This window comes from Mustela nigripes, chromosome 13, assembly GCF_022355385.1.
Source record: "Mustela nigripes isolate SB6536 chromosome 13, MUSNIG.SB6536, whole genome shotgun sequence".
NCBI lineage: Eukaryota > Metazoa > Chordata > Mammalia > Carnivora > Mustelidae > Mustela > Mustela nigripes.
Window position 1 is genome coordinate 88,638,679 of NC_081569.1, and position 19,121 is coordinate 88,657,799.

The 19,121-nt window shown below is 35.6% G+C and overlaps 1 pseudogene; it reads right to left on the reverse strand.

Annotated features, from left to right (window-relative positions):
• Positions 1-10,885: 10,885 nt before the first annotated feature.
• LOC131999421 (tubulin polyglutamylase complex subunit 2-like) lies at positions 10,886-11,838 on the reverse strand (annotated as a pseudogene).
• Positions 11,839-19,121: the final 7,283 nt, after the last annotated feature.

Sequence of the window (19,121 nt, forward strand, 5' to 3'; positions counted from 1 at the left end):
CTCTGATTTCTTATTTTTAGGAATTCTCCTAACAAAAATTAATTCTCTTATCTTAGTTTGTATGCATCACTTATGTGAGAACCAAACCAGGAGGTTTATGTGTGTTAAATAATGCTCTTTTACTTACAAAGAGAGAGGGGAGTAGGGAGAGGGGAAAAAAAAAAAAAAAAAAACAAGGCAAGTAAATTCAAACATTCAAAATACAAAATTCCAAGTGCAAAGACTAAATGAAATATCCACATAAAAACTGAATCACAATGGGATTTTGTTTGGACACTTTTCCCTAAAGTAAGAAATGTATTTAAAGAAATCATATTGATGTGCATATGATATTACCAGTAATTGTTTATTGTATAAATTAGCCTGTGGTTGATTTTCAACATCTATATGGAATTTTAAAAGCAATCAAATAAGCAGCAAATCCAATTAATAATTGTCTTACAGAAACACAATTAAACAGATGTTTCTTCACTGGAACTGGAGGGGAAAAAAATGCCTTAAACCCCCTTGGTTCAGAAGATTTTTGCATCATATAATTCAGCCTTTTGTGGACATAACTGGTTTTCTGATGAAATTTAATGAGGTTAAGAACTTCTACTGGGAAGGTAAGATTTCCTGGTCAACTGATCACCTAGTTCAATCATCTTTAAGCAGTTAGATAGTTGTGCCTTGTACTACCTCATTATGTTACCACCTTCTCCACCCCCTAGCTACACCACAAGACCTTTTTTCTTCTTCTTTCTTACTTCTTTCAAATAAAATTCCAAGACATTGTTGTAATTTTTTTAGAGAAAATTTTAAGCAGTTTGTTCATCCTAGTGAGCATAAAAATATATATATTCATCACTGACAACAATGTTCTGCATTAAGTTTTTCAGAATCAAGAGCTACCATAGTTGGCATATCTAAAATCCATGCAGCTCAGGCTATATGACAGGCCCTACCTACTCTAACCTCTTCTGTGTTTTGTTCCCACTCATCTTCAAACCCCCACACATAAAAGTGTTACTCTTCTCATTTTACAAGTGAGGAATCTGAAATACAATGAGATTAGAAAATGTTATCGGGTCCTCATAATGGTAAGGAATGGAACTTTATGTTTTATACATTTGTTTTGTATATTTATATATTTATATGTTTTACACATTTATTTCAAGTAAGCACAAAATAATAATTACCAGTGTGAATAATTGTAGCCATTAATTTACATAATTTCAAAATTGGCAATTTACCTAAGACAGATTTCTTAAAGACAAATAATATATATTCCTAATTTATGAAGTGTTCTTAATGAAAGACATATTACATAAAATTCATGCAAAGATAGCAGCTTTATTATTAATAGCTATAACCAGAAGCAGTAAATATACAGTTTCAAGAAATTGAATCAAACTGTGGTGAATTCCAACAATGGAATACTGCACTACACAGCAAAAAAAAAGGGAGGGGTGGAATGAGCTACCATTGCACATAGCACCATGGTTAAATATTAAAAACATTTTATTGACTAAAAAATCTAGCCACAAAAGTTTATATACTGACAATTCCATTTTATTAATGGAAAAAATTAACCTACAATGATAGAAATAGGAAGTTCCACAGGCATGTGGGAACTTACTAAGGGATGAAAATGTTCCATATCTTTATGATGATTTTGGTTGCAAGGATTTAAAAATTTGTTGCAATTCATGGAATGGTACAGTTAAGATATGTATATATTTTCAGTATATGTGATTTTTTTTCCTTAAAAATATTAACATTAATAGTTGAGGAGGAAACCAGACTTTGTATTTTTTTATTCCTTTGAAGGAACATAAAACAATGAAATGCAGTTTTAGGAGACAGATTGCTTAGTTTTGATTCTTAGGTCAATCCTCTTCATTGTGGAATAGCAGGAAAATTACTTACCCTCCCTAAGACTTATTTCCCTGTATTGCAAAGTAGGAATATATATGGTACCAATGATAGAGTGCTGTGAGAACTAAATGCAGTAATATGTTTGAAGCATTTAGTAAACTGTGATCATTGTTTAAATTTTCATTTTATGTACTCAGATATGCACATGTTCTGTGCGGATGCTGCTCTGAAATACTCCTTTTTTTTTTTCTTCTCTCGAACTTCTATTGACTTGAAGAAGGAAAAGGCAATTGATCTGACAACTTAATTCGATTTTTGCTTCCTTATTTTGACCACTGATGGAAAGAAATGGGGACAGTAAACAAAGACATAAAATAATGCTGAGCCCAGGAGCCCAGCCTATGCCACTTTGTAATGATCAGCTCTTCTTTCACTTAGCTGCAATCACTTCTAGAGAGAAGTTCGGGGAAGAGAGTTAGTTACTTTTATCCTGTAACATATAAACAGATAGTTTAGTTGTGCATGTTGTCAAGTACCATGACATCGACCTCTTTATCTTCAGCAGATTCTGTTGTCTTCCTTTGATACCTTGCCTCACCTTTCACTGTCCCTACCACAGCACCGCAAGGAAATTCTTCCTGGACTCCCTTTTGTCTCTCCACACCCTTCCATTTCTTTAAGGTCATGAGCGAGCTCCATCTGCTACATGAGTTTCTCTCTGGGTATTGAGGTTACTTCAATATTTCCTTTTTGAACTCTTTTTGAAATTACAATATAACATTTCACTGTATTTTTAAAATTTATTTCAAGAGTCATCTCTTCCCACCTTCAAGTAATAAACACCTGAAGGACGGAGACGCTAAAAGCAGCACATTCTTTAGAAACATAGAAATACACTTTTAGGTTATGAAATGGACCTGAAAGAATATCTAGTTAAGCTACTTGGCTCTTTAGACAAAGAAGGTAAGGTCTTGGAAAGCCTGAGGGACCTGTACAAGGTTCTTAGAAAAGCAGAACTTTATTTGCTTGAATGAAGAGAACTGGGCATCATGGTTGCAAATCTTAATCTGCCACCTGTTTAGCTTGTCATCTGGGGCAAGTTTATTCAACTTGCTTCCCCATCTGTAAAATTTTGTCATCTTTTTATATGATAAAATTTAAGCTGACCTTCTAAAAGGAGTATTTTGGAAAGTTTTGTGTTTTTTTTTTTTTCTGAGTATAATGTACATACAGTGTTATATTAGTTTCAGGTATACAATATAGTGATTCAGCAATTCAGTACATCTCTCAGTCAGTGTTCATTATAAGTGTAGTCTCAATCCCCTTTTTCTGTTTCACCCATCCCCCACTCACCTCCCCTCTGGCAGCCACCAATTTATTCTCTGTATTTGATTCTGGTTTTTGTTTTCTTTTCTTTTCTTTTCTTTTTTCCTTTGTTTGTTTGGTTTCTTTCTTTCTTTCTTTTTTTCTTTAAAAAATTTTTTTTTCGTTTGGTTTTTTTAACATAAGTGAAAGTATATGGTATTTGTTTTTCTCTGAGTGACTTATTTCATAAGTGAAATTAGGTCTATCCATGTTGTTGCAAATGGCAAGATTTCTTTTTTTTATGGTGAGTAATATCCATATATATATATATATTTTTTTTTTTAATATCACATCTTTACCCATTCATCTACCAGTGTACACTTGGGTTGCTTCTGTATCTCAGTTATTATAAATAATGCTACAGTAAACAGAGGGGTTACATATATCTTTTCCAATTAGTCTTTTCTTTTTCTTTGGATAAATACCAACTTGTGGAATTACTGAATCATTTGGCCATTTTATTAATTTTTTGTGGAATCTCTGTACTATTTTCCACAGCCGCTGTACTAATTTCCCACCAACAGTGTATGAGGCTCTTTTTCCTCCACATCCTCACCAACACTTTTTATTTCCTGTGTTTTTGTTTTAGCCATTCTGACTGATGTAAAGTAATATCTTATTGGTGTTTTGGTTCACATGATAATGATTAATCATGTTTAACATCTTTTCATGTGTCTTTTGGTAATGTATCTTCTTTGAAATAATGTCTATTCAATTTCTCTGCCCATTTTTAAGTTAGATTATTTGGTTGGCTTAGTGTCGATTTGTACAAGTTCCTTATATATTTTGGATATTAACCCCATATCAGATATATCATTTGCAAATAATCTTCTCCCATTCAGTAGGTTTCCTTTTTGTTTTGTTGATGGTTTCCCTCACTGTGTTTTTTATTTTGGTATAGTTCCAACAGTTTAATTTTGCTTTTGTTTTCCTTGCCAGAAGAGACATCTAAAAAAATGTTTCTATGTCAAAAAAATAACTGCCAATATTTTCTTCTAGGAACTGTATGATTTCAGATCTCAAATTTGGTATTTAATCCATTTTGAATTTATTTTTTTGTTTGTTATAAAAAAGTAGTTCCAATTTCATTCTTTAGACTTCCTCACACTATTTGTTGAAGATACTGTCTTTCTCCCACTATATAATTTTTGCCTCATTTGTTGTAGATTAATTGATTATGATTATATGGGTTTATTCCTCAACTCTCTATTCTGTTCCATTGCTTTGTGTATCTGTTTTCTGTGTTAGTGTTAAACTGTTTTGATCACTATTGCTTTGTAATATAACTTGAAGTCTGGGATTGTCATGCTTCCAGTTTTGTTTTTCTTTTTCAACATTGCATTGGCTATTTGGGGTCTTTTATCATTCCATACAAATTTTAGGATTGTTCCAATTCTGTGAAAAATGTTGTTGGCATTTTGATGGGCATTGTATTGAATCTGTAGATTGCTTTGGATAATATTGCCATTTTAACAATATTGGTTCTTCCAATCCATGAGTATGGAATGTGTTTTCATCTATTTGTGTCATCTTTAACTTCTTTTCATCAATGCTTTGTAGTTTTCAGAGTGCAGACCTTCCACTTCCATGGTTAAGTTTACTCCTAGATGTTTTATTCTTTTTGGTGCAATTGTAAATGGGATTGTTTTTTTAATATTTCTTTCTGCTACTTCATTATTCATGTATAAAAATGCAACTGAAAAGATAGATCTTAATTAAGCATTTGATATTTTAATATTTGGTCTCCTATTCATTCATTAAATTAAGGAAGTTTTAAAAACTCAAAGAAGTTATGTAATATTTATGATAATATTTTTTCTCAGTAATCATATATCAATCTATTTTGATATTTTTCCATAATAAATACCATTATTGGGGGGTATAGCTCAGGGGAAGAGCATTTGACTGCATAATAAATACCATTATTTAAGAAATGATACCAGAGGGGCACCTGGATGGCTCAGTGGGTTAAGCCTCTGCCTTTGGCTCAGGTCATGATCTCGGGGTCCTGGGATCGAGCCCCACATCGAGCCCCACATCGGGCTCTCTGTGTGGCGGGGAGCCTGCTTCTCCCTCTCTCTCTCTCTGCGTTCCTTTCTGCCTATCTGTGATCTCTCTCTATCAAATAAATAAATAAAATCTTAAAAAAAAAAGAAAAATGAAATGATAGCAGAAATTTATCTATTGTCATGTTTAACTAAAACATATGTGACCAATCTTAATTAAAATTTATGTAAAATAAATTTATGTAACATAAATTAAAATTTATGTAAAATGAATTATGTGTGTATTTTGTAAAGCAGATATATATATATATATATATATATATATATATATATATATATATATATATAATGGAGGCCTAAGAATTACTTTTAAATAATTGGTCATACAACCTATATCCTTATTACTAAATTCTAAATAAATCTTGTTACTGAAGCAGATAATATAATTCATGCATTAGATGTCAGCATTAGTACATAGATTGAGGACATCAGAAGCACATGTGAATCTGTAAGAGAGCACAATTTTTATATTGCTAATTATTTGATATTTTGCCTTTTAAGATAAAACCTTGTTTTCATCCACACAAAAGCATTTCAGAAGATTAATTAGGACTTCATTAATAAATAATTAAGTATTTTATCTCTACATTGCCTGAAAGCAATTGTAAATTACATCTTACCCATGTTCCTAATTTGATGTCCAGCAAACAGACTTGCCTGTGGAAATTTTTGTAAATCAAGCTCATGATATATTAGCCATACTCTGCTGGCCTTCCAAGTCCTCTTAGTTGTTGATAATGCAAATCAAGCTAAGTGAGTGATAACCTGTCAAGAGACACTGCTTTGGAAAGCCATACTCACATTAATACTAACCATTCAGAATTGTTATAAGGAACAGTTCCCTCCATAATTAAGAAGACAAATGTGGCAAAGAATATGCTGCTTCATCGAGTTTTGCATGTGAATCATCCCCAAAGTGAACTTTTAAAAAGATACCCAGGATTTCTGTGAGGAACAAATAAAAATAAAACATCATGGTATGTTAACATAGCTAAATCAGCAAATAAACATCAGATACGAAAAATTAATTTGATATTTAATTACACATAGTATAAAGCTTATAAGCTAAACTCCACTTGGACATAATGAAGTGCACATGATTTTATTAGGACAAAATGCGAGTCTATTATCTGACTCTGTTACATTGAATTTGAGACCCGCTATTCTTTTGAAGATTAGTTTCTCTCTGAGATAACCCAGAGGTGGGATCAACTCACCGACAGCGTGTCTTAGCTTTCATTGAACCTCTAGTATGTAGACTAGATCCTCATATATACAAAGCATTCAATAAAAATTGTATTTTAGTAAAATAACTATAGTAAAATAATTAGATCTTAAAAGCAAATTTCTTTAAGCCTTTATCATTTAATCTAAGTCACTCGTTTCTGTTCAGACCAACTAGTTACGTCCTGGAGAAGTCCCTTAAAAGAAAGGGAACACGAAGCAGGGCTCTGCCGCTGGAAGAACTGATGATGGAAAGAGAAGATGGAATGTGTGGTAGTTTGGTCTGTAAAAGACTGAGCAGACTTCAAAAGAGGCAACATAGGGAAATAACACATGCCACTCTTTGGCTGAAGCCACTGACTGCCCAGACTAAATGCAGATCCTACTTTGGAGCCTTTTGAGTGTAGAAAATGAGTCTCCAACTAAGCATTGTCTCCTACTACTTGCCTCCTGAGTATATTGTATAAGACAGGCTCTGAATAAAATTTTGTTTCATTAACTCAACAGTAGAAGGAAGCTCAAGGAAGGGTAGAAATCCTTAACAACTAGGTAATGGAAAATTCTTCACATCGGAACATACATAATTTTCCAGAATAATTACTTTTTTATAGAGGTCATAGTTCATACTAACACCTTATAACTCAAATGGAAATCATATTTAAGTTTATACTTTCGCCATACATTAAAGTTAATTACCAGTTTATGTTGTTCTGTGTTACTGTTCTAGAATCATTTCACATCTGTCTCTTGGCAGGTGTATCCACAAAAGTAGATCAAGAAACAAATTATAAGCTGATCAATATTTTATTCTTTTCTTTAAGGCCTTTTATTTTACCTTGTGGGGTTTCAGTACATTAAGCTGATGCTTTATAATATGAAATGATTTTGATGATATGCAAATAAGAGACTATTAAAAACAAATGACGTGTTTTTGGCAAAGCATTTGATTGTTTAAATTATCTTTCTGTAACTGAAAATATTCAACATTCGTGCATTGAAAGAGTTTGCATTAAACAATAGCTACACAGTTGAGATGTAGACTCTAGCTTCTCGAAGTGGAAAAAGAAGTTGTGTTCTGTAGAGGGCAGATTTCAAAGGACAAAGCTAAACACTCATATTATCAAAAGTGCAAATAGATAAGGTTGTATATACTTGGCTGCTTACGTACGTAGGGGTGTTTGAGACAGAAAATGAATGTCCCGGGTGGAAGTAAATCAATCTTAAGGGAATTAGAATGTTAAGTGGCATAATGATGGGCACACAATGCTCTCTCCACAGCTGTTCTTCCACTCACAAAACAAAAAGCAGAACAAGACAGAAGGGAAAGACTGACAAATTGATTGGTTCTGCTGTTTCCTTAGTATTATGTGCCATGTCACTTTTTGAGGTTCTTAGATAAGATCCAATTGCTCCTTAGGCCTTCTTAATTACCTTTCAGATTTCCTTTGTTATAGGATTTGTTACCATGAATCTAAGAGACCTTGTCTTGGCACTTTGACAGGAAGGATTGGACTGTTTAACCAGAACTAATGAATATCTTCCATTTCCTTCGTGAAAAAGGTAATATATGTTATGCTGTTTCCTGAATCACATATGTAAGTGACAGCAAGAAACACCCTTGGAATCATAATAATAAAATTGCCTTTGTTAACTCCAAAGCATAACAATAGAAATGCATAGCACTATAATCTGAATCTCTTCTATTTCTTTGTTCTCAGGCAAAATACACTGAGAAAGTACTTATGAATTCTGTACAATTTTCATTTTATAATGAAATAAGAGGTTTATTCATTTTTTTCAGTTTTAATCACAACTGACCAAGTGATTCAGACTTTACATTAGACCATGGTTATCACATAGCACACAACATGCTAATAAAGAGAATGTTGATAGTTAGTAACCAAAAATGATTACTGATACTCTCTTGCTACTAATGACACATATCAGAGTATGAGGTGTTTGTACATTATTTTTATTTATTGTTTTCTCTTTCTGGTTGTGTGATTTATCACTGCCATGTTTATCGTTCTTTTCTGTGCAATAAATATGCCTCAAACCATTACTGGCAAACATTCTAATGGTACTACAACAAAGCTGATTGAAATTTCCATCTTTTGACCATTGTCATAAGATTCATAAGTGTAATAGATTACTTGAGATATCAATAGATGCTAAAATTAATATCATTTATTGATCTATTACTCTATGACTTATTGCTATAATGAAATCCTTTATATTTAAATAAGCTCTTCTGAAATTTTCAGTAATATTCTGCATTCTGTGAAAATATATCTCTTTACTTGAATGTAATTCTCTACCAGATTTCAAGATTAGTATAATTTTATCAAAGTTCCTCTAAGACAAAAATTTTAGCTTGCTTTATTTAATGTGGAAACACACCTCCCATACTTTCTGATTTGCATTAAAATAAGCTAGGGTTTTAGATGCAGAGTATTACTCTTCAATTCATAGATTTTATACAATATGTCCTTTTTGCATAACTGTTTTAAATTATCCCAACCAATTATTTTGTATTCCACATTTCTTATTCTTATATTCTTATCTTTGTTTTCTTTTTGAGTTAGGTAAGTAGAGAATGTTTTCTTCTGAATTTATGCATGCTTTAAAACATCTTGCCTTTAGCTTTTCCTTATGTAAATATTAAAATTATTTCATCCTGCATTATAGAAGAAGGAACACAGCACATTACAATGGTTCTGCTATAAATCCTGAGGTCCCAGCTATAATTCCTGTGTCAATCACTTCATACAGTCTAGCCTCAGATAATAATTGTAATTCCCCTGAGCCTCAATTCCCTCACTTTTTAAAGAGAGATAACACTAGTTCTTACCAATAGGGACTTTGCTGTGGATAAACTGTGTCCGACACATAGTGAACCCACAATAAATTCTTATCATTGCTAACTCCATTACTTGACACCATGCTGACTTCTGGCATTTATTGCTGAAGAGAAAACAGAAATCCAAGGTAAGCCTGAATGTCGTTACATAATGGGTAATATTTTCCCCCACTTGGATGTATGCAACTTTAATTTGTAGTTTTAAAAGACAGTTATGTTTTATGTCTGGGATCTTGTTTCATTGATTTTATCTTGAATATTTGAAATTGTTTTGAATATGTGGAATTTCTCAGATTATTTTTCAACTGAGAAAATAGCTTCACCTGCTGTTTTGTAAATGTCTGAGAGGTAAATGACACTTGCTTCCGTTCTCTCTTGCTTATTAATTTATTCTTCTCTCAGAGCTACAGTTACAGCCAGAAGTAAGGTATATATGGAAGATTCTATCCAATTCCCTGGGATAAATGCAGTTATGCTTTCTTGCGGTAATATTCCTCATCCAAATTTCTCTGACACAGGATAGAATCGAAAGGTCTGGATCATATTCTGTTACTCAAGTGGTTTTTAATTTTAGGATTCAGTTGGAACCCTAGCCCAACCCTGCTCCCACTTTCTGTTCATCTATTTCCAGGAAAGTGTTGCCTGTGACACCATGTATTTAAAAAAAAAAAAAAAGAAAAGAAAAGAAAGGAAAAAAAAGGGAGGGAGATTCCTTAGAAAACAGTAACCCACACAGAAGAGGAAGAACTCTGGTTTCTCACTGATACAATACTTGCATTTATGAACCAGATGCTGAAAAAATGATTCCAGAGTCACACCCTTTTTAAAATTACAGTAAGACTACACCATAAGATAGAACCTCTTAACAGGTTTTTGGCTTTTTTTTTTTTTTTAACTGGAAACAACAAACTTTTATAGGAAACTAAAAAGGACCAGAGTGAGAATTAGGAAAAATAAAAAGAACACATACAACTGTATCTTCAAGCATTTTAATGGAGTATTATGACCCACCAAATTAATGTATCCACATTTTCTAATAAAAAGGAACTGATTTGAGTATAGGCAGCATGAAAATACTCTAATGCAGTGCTGCTCAACAAAACTTTCTGTGATGATGGAAATGTTCCATTATCTCTGTTGTTGAATCCAGAAGCTTCTAGCCACATGAATACTCACAGTGTGGCTTATGCAATTGAGGAATTGAATTTTTAATATAGCTTAAACATCCACCTGTGGCTAGTGATTACCAATTGAACAGCACAGTTCTAATGCCTCATGGGTCAAAATCAGTGGTTTCTTCAGGGTATTTCTCTAATCACAGATGACAGGTGTAGAGGGTCGTAGGTAGAAAGAGAGGAAAAGTCTTAACAAACAAGTTCTGTTTAACAAACAAGTTCTGAAACTCTCCACAGCTTTCAGAAGCAAGAGATGAGAAAAAGACTCTGGGGGAGACCTGAGTATGCCTTTGAACTCCTGGCTAATGCCAGTGGAAGTAGAAAGCCTAGGATTTGGCTCACTCAGATGGGAAGAGGCCTATGGTGCCACTCATAATCTGAGACTTCAGCCATCTGTGCGTGGAAATCATTGCTGAGGGACTGGCAGGGAGGTAGGGGTGCTCATATCCAGACAGGGTTTCCAGGGCTAGATGAGGATTTAGAGGAGGAGGCCCTTTCTGACCACCTGCAGTCTGCACTGCCCCTTTCTGGGGATTAAGGTCTTGTTCTTGCTCTTGAACAGTTTGCTGGGATCCAGCTTGTTCATGAAGGAGCTGTTCTTTTCTGCAAATAGGTCTGTGTTGTAGGTGATGGGTTTATACATGTTGAACCACTGCTTGGCCTGTGGGCTAATGCCATAGCTGGTGAAGGCGTACTGCCACTGCAACAGGCCCAGCTGCCTGATGAGCAGGTGACTGTAAGCGGTGAAGGCGCCCGTGAGAAAATGCCAGGATAATGCTCTGCCCAGGAACAGATCTCAGTGTCCTGTGCTAACACTGGTTTCCCTCTTTTGTAGACAAGGCAAACCTCCCCCTTCCCATGCTCACACATCACGCTGCAAGAACCAAAGTGAGACTTCTCTGGCTGGTTCTCCCAGGCTTCAAGTGCATCGTCTTCCAGGTCTGCTGGAGTTGGTGCCTTAGGAAGTGAACACATGGAAGACTGGTTGAGTTGACTCAGTGCTGAGATGCTCTCAATGGCCGTGCTGCCATGGATGCCCCATCATCCAGCTTCACACTCCGTGTCATGGGGAAGCCATTGGTCATCAGGTAAAAATTCTTCACATCCTCAGGTAGCACACAGTTATCTTGTTGTGCCCATGAAGAAATCACACGATGTTCAGCGGGGGTTTCTCTATGATAGCCACCTCTACCACACCTGGGGAAGATTCTAAAATGTGGGTGATCCCCAGGGTCAGCTTCTTCAGGTGCAGCTTGCTGCAGCCTGGGAGGGGGGGTGGTGTCTCCTCCATGGTTCGCGTGGCAGGTGCAGCGGTGGGGACGAGACGGGGAGGGCAGCAGAGCTAGATGCTGCTCCAGAGGCTCGGCCATCAAGTTCACGGCATGCCGAGAGTTGTCTCTTAACAAGTTTTTAAGTATAAAATACAGTACTGTTATCAGGCACAGCATTGTACACCAGAATCTCTAGAATTTATTTATCTTGTATAACTGAAATTTAGTACATGTTAATTAGTAATTCCCTGTTTCTTCCCCACGCCAGACCCCTAGAAACTACTGTTGTATTTTCCCTTTCTATAAGTTTATCTCACATACCTCACATAAGTAGATTCATGCAGTATCTGTCCCTTAGTGACTGACTTATTTCGCTTAGTATAATGTCCTCCAACTTCATCTATACAGTCACAAATGACAGGATTTCTTTCTTTTTTATTCTTCAGTAATATTCCATTGTATGTCTAATGGCTTTTTTAAAATCCATTCATCCATTGATGGACATTTAAGTTTTTTCTATATCCTGGCTGTTGTGAATAACATTGCAGTGCATATTGAAATGTTAATATCTCTTTGAAATCTGACTTGAGTTCTTTTGAATAAATACCCAGAGGGGGGATTGCTGGATCCTACTGCCAACTATTTATTTTATAATTTCCAAAATTTGTAGCTATCATTACACCCCTATTCTCTTTGTACTTCTGTATTTAAACCTTAAAAATATGTTTACTGTCATTGTAGTGTGGTTTGAAGAAGCAGCAGATCTTTTTTTGTTCTGTCTACTCTCTTAATCAAAAGTAGTTGTTTTCAGTGCAAATTCCAGGATTCCTTCTTAATTACCAAAATAGATGCTTGAATTATCTGCATTTAACCATGCTTAGAAATATATTAGCCACCTGATATATACATAAATTTGCTTTTAAAGTGATGTCATCATTAGGATTGCAATGTCACCAAGTCCAGCAGAAACAAATTTTATAAGCTGTGAATATGAATTTTTGGACTTGGAAGCTGAGACATGCATTTTGTATTTATTACTGTCATTTAAAGAAATAGTCTCATAAAATAGGAAAGATAAAAATATAAATCTCCTCAGGAGTTATTGTTAATTCATTGATCTGATTGACAGTTTTAGCAGAGGGCTATGTGAGTTTGGGCATGAGAAGATTATTCTTGGATTCATTATATAAAGTTCATGCCAAGTTTAATCTGTAATCCAGTCCATAAAATGATTTATAAGACAAATATTTGAAAGTTTTCTGGGACTGGATAAGATCTGAAAGACCATTTTTCCTGTGTTCTGATGGGTCATTTTATAACTCTTCTCTGCTTCACAAGTTCCAACTTTTTGACTTATTAAAGCATGTGTATTTTTAAATAAATCTTAAAAATATAACACAATGTACAACATTCCAGTTGGGACTTCTTCTCTGAGTTCTAAAAATAATTTAAGTTTAAAATAACCTGATTTTATATAAAATCTTAGTCCCTTGATTTCTTACCACTAACACTCATTCTCTCCTCTTCAAATACAATTTGAACTTAGGCATAAAGTATTTATTCCAAAGTGATATAACACACAGAAGTTTTTATTTTCCATCCTGGGACATCTTTAGTGAATGATGATGGTTGAGGAAAGCTAAACATCCATTAACAGTGCCCATCAGTTTTATGAAATTGTTGTCAGGACCATTTCTATTACTCTAAAATCAGCTTAGATACAGTTTCCTAAAAACATATTTTATTTATTTATTTGTTAGAGAGAGAGCAAACACAAGCAGGAGGAGTGTCCGGCAGAGAGAGAAGTGGACTCCCTGCTGAGCAGGGAGCCCGATGCAGGACTCAATCCCAGGACCCTGTAGTAATGTGTGTGTGTGTGTGTGTGTGTGTGTGTGTGTGTAAAACAGGGATCCCTGATGTGTTTGTTTCTCATTTCGACAGTTAACATTATTGCACTCTGACAATTGGGTCTGTGTTACCATCTGTCACTCAGGGAATGTGTCTGTCAATTAACACTTCTACAACACTATCTGTCAACCCACAAAAGTTACCAGGAAAATAACGTGAAAGCTACTGTCAAGAGGAAATTGAACTAGGTATCGAGTTCTTTGGAAGTACATTTATTTCACAGCATCTGCGTGTCAAGTAGTGATGAATGCCCTTTCTAACTAGGTGAGAAAGTGAAATCTGTCTCTTTAAAGAAACTTCTATAAAGTAGGATATGCTCTTTCACCAATGGCAATTGATCTATAACATGTTTTCAAATTTATTCATTTATTTATATATAATTTCAAAGTATATTCAAAACACCTCATTGTAATTTTTTAAACCCTATATTTAGGAAATATCTAGTACTTTATTTAGGAAATGACTTAATGAAAACTTCTGATATTTCACTCATACTACCATAATATAACTCATAAAATCTTCAGGTTAAACTATTAAGGGTGAATATCCTTTCCAAAAAGAACGTTTCCTTGTATAATGACCAGATGTTTTTACAAAGTTCACTTTAGAAGATTATCCATACTCTATAAAATCCTACTTTTGAAGGATAGATTTCTAAAACAAACACAACACACTGGACTCACAGTTGTGAAGGTCTAAGGGAAAAAGATTTCTCAGTTACCTATTCTGCTTGTTCAAATGCATCCTGTAATTATTTACTTTAGAACCTGAAAATAAAATTTCATTAGTCCAAGAGTCTCATCAAGAAGCTTTGTTATTTGGGGAGCCTTGGTGGCTCAGTGGGTTAAAGCTTCTGCTTTTGGCTCAGGTCATGATCCCAGGATCCTGGGATCGAGCCCCGCATCGGTCTCTTTGCTCAGTGGGGAGCCTGCTTCCTCCTCTTTCTCTGCCTGCCTCTCTGCCTGCCTTTGATCTCTGTCTGTCAAATAAATAAATAAAATCTTTAAAAAAAAAAAAGAGAAGAAGCTTTGTTATTTATATTTCCAACACTCAACAGAGTGAATGAATTGATATACAACTGTGCATATGTGTGTATGTGTATGTGATGTGTGCACACATTAACACACACATATATCTTCACAGTTTCATGCTAAAAGGACTATGGTTCCCTTAAAGTAATTTAATCTGCTTTTATAATTTTCTATTTTTTCCAACCTACTATACTGCAGAGGAGTACACATATATGTGCATGCATAGACACATACATACGTTCAGACACAAACTTCTATGCGTGCTTTTGTATGTGACTCTGCGTATATGTACCTAAACACATGCATGTATTCATCTGAAGGAGAATAGGTTAGAAAAAAATAGAAAATTACGAAAATAGATTAAATTACTTTAAAAGGACAACAGAGCCCATTTAGCATGAGAACTGTATATACACTTGTTAATATGCATGGGTTTTGGAATCCAGTTATGGCTCAGACCCACCACAATGGCAGTGCAATAGCAAACTTTTTTTATATCTCTCAGCTTTAGGTCCCTAATCTATAAAATGAGAATAGGAATATTTTCATGTGTATTCAATAAAGTAATAAATTGGATGTGCCTAGCTATAAAATGGTACGTGGTAAGAACTCAGTAAATGTAAATGTTAGCTAAAAATTGGTAAAATTGTTTCACACATCTAATGTACCTCTGAAGGCATAATTACACTGTCAATAAACACAAAATTCATATTAATAACATTGAGTCATTTGAGTCATACGTATCCTTAGATTTTATAATAAGAGAAGAAAAGGTATTCCATTCTCCTCTTGTTAGATAATGAAATTAAACCCCTAATATCCTTGATGAAGAAAAATGTAATTATTTCCAATTTCCTATGTTAATTGAATTACAGAAAAGCATGATGAATTCTTGAGAACGCTTCACTTCATATTTAATATTTCTGGTGTTGTTGTCTAGCTTCTGAGTTATTTCCATTATTGACATCAACCCTTCAAATCACTAGGATGGTGTGTTTTAGCATATCTCCTAGAAAACTAACTGCATGCTACAAATTGATCATCATCATTACATACCTGCAAAAATAGTGCTTATAACCATGAAAGGCCATACTTAAGCTGGTGTTCAAGTGGTGTCTTTGAGGAATATGAAATTTTTGATAAGCCTCAACTTGAAGCCTTCCAAAATCTGACACCATTGCCACCAACTCAAATGTTTTTCTCATGAAAACCTACTGAGATCACTAAAGATTTTAGCCAGTTATATTAATGTCCTTTGCTGAGAATATTTCCTCCAAACATTAGGAAGTAGATTGTATTTCTCTGAGGTTTATATTTTAGAGGGCTCATTTATATCTAACTTTCAGCCTTATTCTCTGTGGGACTTCTTTACATGTCTGATCTATTTTTATTATCAAGGGAAATATTTATGCTTTTCAATGCAAGGTCAAATACAGAAATATTTCAGTAAAACACAAAAGAATTGTTGCCCTCTTTGTCAGCTCGAGATTCTCCCCAATATTGTAAAACACAGCAAATTGAACTCATAAGGCTTCTCTGTGGTTTCTCCAGTATACCACATTTCCACACTTTGTTTTTGCTCATTAGTAAAGGAATTTTATTTATTTGTTTGTTTTTAGAGAGAGGGGGCGTGCCGGCACATGCAGCATGGGTGGGAGGTGGGACGAGGGACAGAGCAATAGAGAGAATCTTCATCAGACTCTCTGCCCAGTGTGGAGCCCCACTCAGGGCTTGATCTCACAATCCTGAGATCATGACCTGAGCTGAAATCAAGATGTTTAACTACTGACCCATTCAGGTGCCCTAGTTAGTGCAACAACATACCTGGGTTTGATGTCAAACGAAAAGTTTCTCAGTACCCATTATGACATTTAGGAGAATGGTGCTCAATAATTGTCTTCATCATACAGAATTGTAGTTTATACATAAGAACTATTTAGCTGCTACAGCTTTTAGGGGTTCCCCCCTTTTTTTTCACTCTTAATCTTTCTCTCTCTGTGTCGATATCTCTCATTCTCTGTCCTCTTTCCTTCTGGTGTAAGTGAAAAATGCAAATCTGAATAGCCAAGAGTAGATGAAGTGAAACATAATAAGAACAAGAGAATGTTGGAGGGACTTCAGCAAGATGGCAAATTAGGTAGTTCCTGACTTCAGTTCCTGTCACAGTAAAAGCAACTTGCAAATATCTAGAGACAAGACAACTTTGTGAAGATGTTAGAGACAGGGGATGAAGCTGATGAATCCCCTCAGGCCACTACAATGGAGAGGCCCTACATTAAAGAGGGAAGGGGAGTTGTTTCACTTTGACTTTGTGGTCCCTCTCCCAAATGGTGAAGCGCTGCACTGAGGGGGTGCCCAGGCCTCTTGTTTCTCCAGTGGGAACATGAGAACCTAAAGTGGACACTGAAATTCCCCCACATTCAGGGATACTTTTTCGGAACACTTACTTAGGTATTGCCTCATGGAATTCACCTGGGGAATCAGATGGATACTGAGAAGGGTGGAGGGCTCACAGCAAAGAGCGTCTGGATCTTTGCAGAGGGCATTCCTCTTGGTGATGAAAACTGAGTAGTGATCCCAGCCAGTGGTTCTGCCCATCTGCAGAGCAAAATGGGGGCCCCATCTGGCCTGGGAGCTCTGTTGGCAGTTCTGCCCAGTTTGGGTCCTCAGCCACTGAGCCATCATGATTAATCAGATGATTGTTTTGGCCCTGTCAGGACAGGGAGCCAAGGCAACTCTCCCACCCATCTGTTGAGCATAGCATCTGCTCCTACCTAACTTCTAACCCTGGATAATAATGCCAGGCAACCTTGGAGCCCAATCTGGTAGTTGAGCTCAGCCTGCAGTCCCACTCAATTACTGAACACAACCTGGAGCCTTGCCAGGCAGAAAGCCAGTAACCCTGACTGATCTTGGAGCACAGCTTCTAACCCTGCCCAAATGTGGGGTATAGCTGATGGCCCCACTGAAGCAGGGTTCCAGGCCAGCTGCCTTACCCAAAAGGGGACCACAGCTAGCCACAGCTAGCCACCTGCCCAATAGCAAAGAATAACCTATAGCCATGCCCCAACAGGGCACAGCCTGTTGGCCCACTGATCATAGCAGGGCCCAAGGCTCTGTGTAATTGCAACACCTTATAACCTAGAAGAAATGGATAAATTCCTAGAAATATACAACCTAATTAGACTAAGTCATGAAGAAAGAGAAATGTGAACAGACCATTAGCCTGCAAGGAGATTGCATGAGTAATCAAAAATCTCCCAACACAGAAAAGCCCGGGACCAGAAGGTTTCACTGGTGAATTCTACTAAACATTTAAAAAGGAATTCATGCCAATCCTTCTAAAATTAATCCAAAAAATTAAAGAGAAGAGGGGTGCCTGGGTGGTTCAGTGGGTTAAAGCCTCTGCTTTCGGTTTGGGTCATGATCTCAGGGTTCTGGGATGGAGCCCCACATCGAGCTCTCTGCTCCGCAAGCAGCCTGTTTCCTCCTCTCTCTCTGCCAGCGTCTCTGCCTACTTGTAATCTCTGTCTGTCCAACAAATAAATAAAATCTTAAAAAAAATTAAAGAGAAGAGAACACTTTCAAATGTAATTTATGAGGCCAGACTAACCCTGTACCAAAGCCAGATAAAGACACTACAAGAAAAGAAAATTATAAGCTTATATCCCTGATGAATATGATGCAAAAATTCTCAAAATTCTAGCAAACCAGATCCAAAAGCACATTAAAAGGATCCTACACCATGATCATATGGATGCAAAGATGAGTCCACATATACAAACAAATCAATACATGTGACACATTAACCTTAATACAATGAAAAATAAAAATCATGTAGTGATCTCAATAGATGCAGAAAAAGCATTTGACAAAATTCAATCCTTTCATAATAAAAAAAATCAACAAATTAGGCACGGACATGATGTACCTTGACATAATAAAAACTGTAAACGTAAAGCTCGCAGCTAACATCATATTTAACAGTGAAAGTTGAGACCTTTTTTTTCTAAGATCAGGAACAAGAAAAGGGTACACACCCGTGCTACTCCTATTCAATGTAATACTGGCAGTTTTAGTCAGAGAAATTAGGAAAGATAAAGAAAGCATACAAATAAGAAAGGAAGAAGTAAAATTTTTTTCTGTTTGCATTTGTATACACTAACAATGAACTACCTAAAAAAGAAAGAAAACAATCCCAAGGGCTTACTATTTTTTTTTAAATTTTTTATTTTTTATAAACATATATTTTTATCCCCAGGGGTACAGGTCTGTGAATCACCAGGTTTACACACTTCACAGCACTCACCAAAGCACATACCCTCCCCAATGTCCATAATCCCACCCCCTTCTCCCAAACCCCC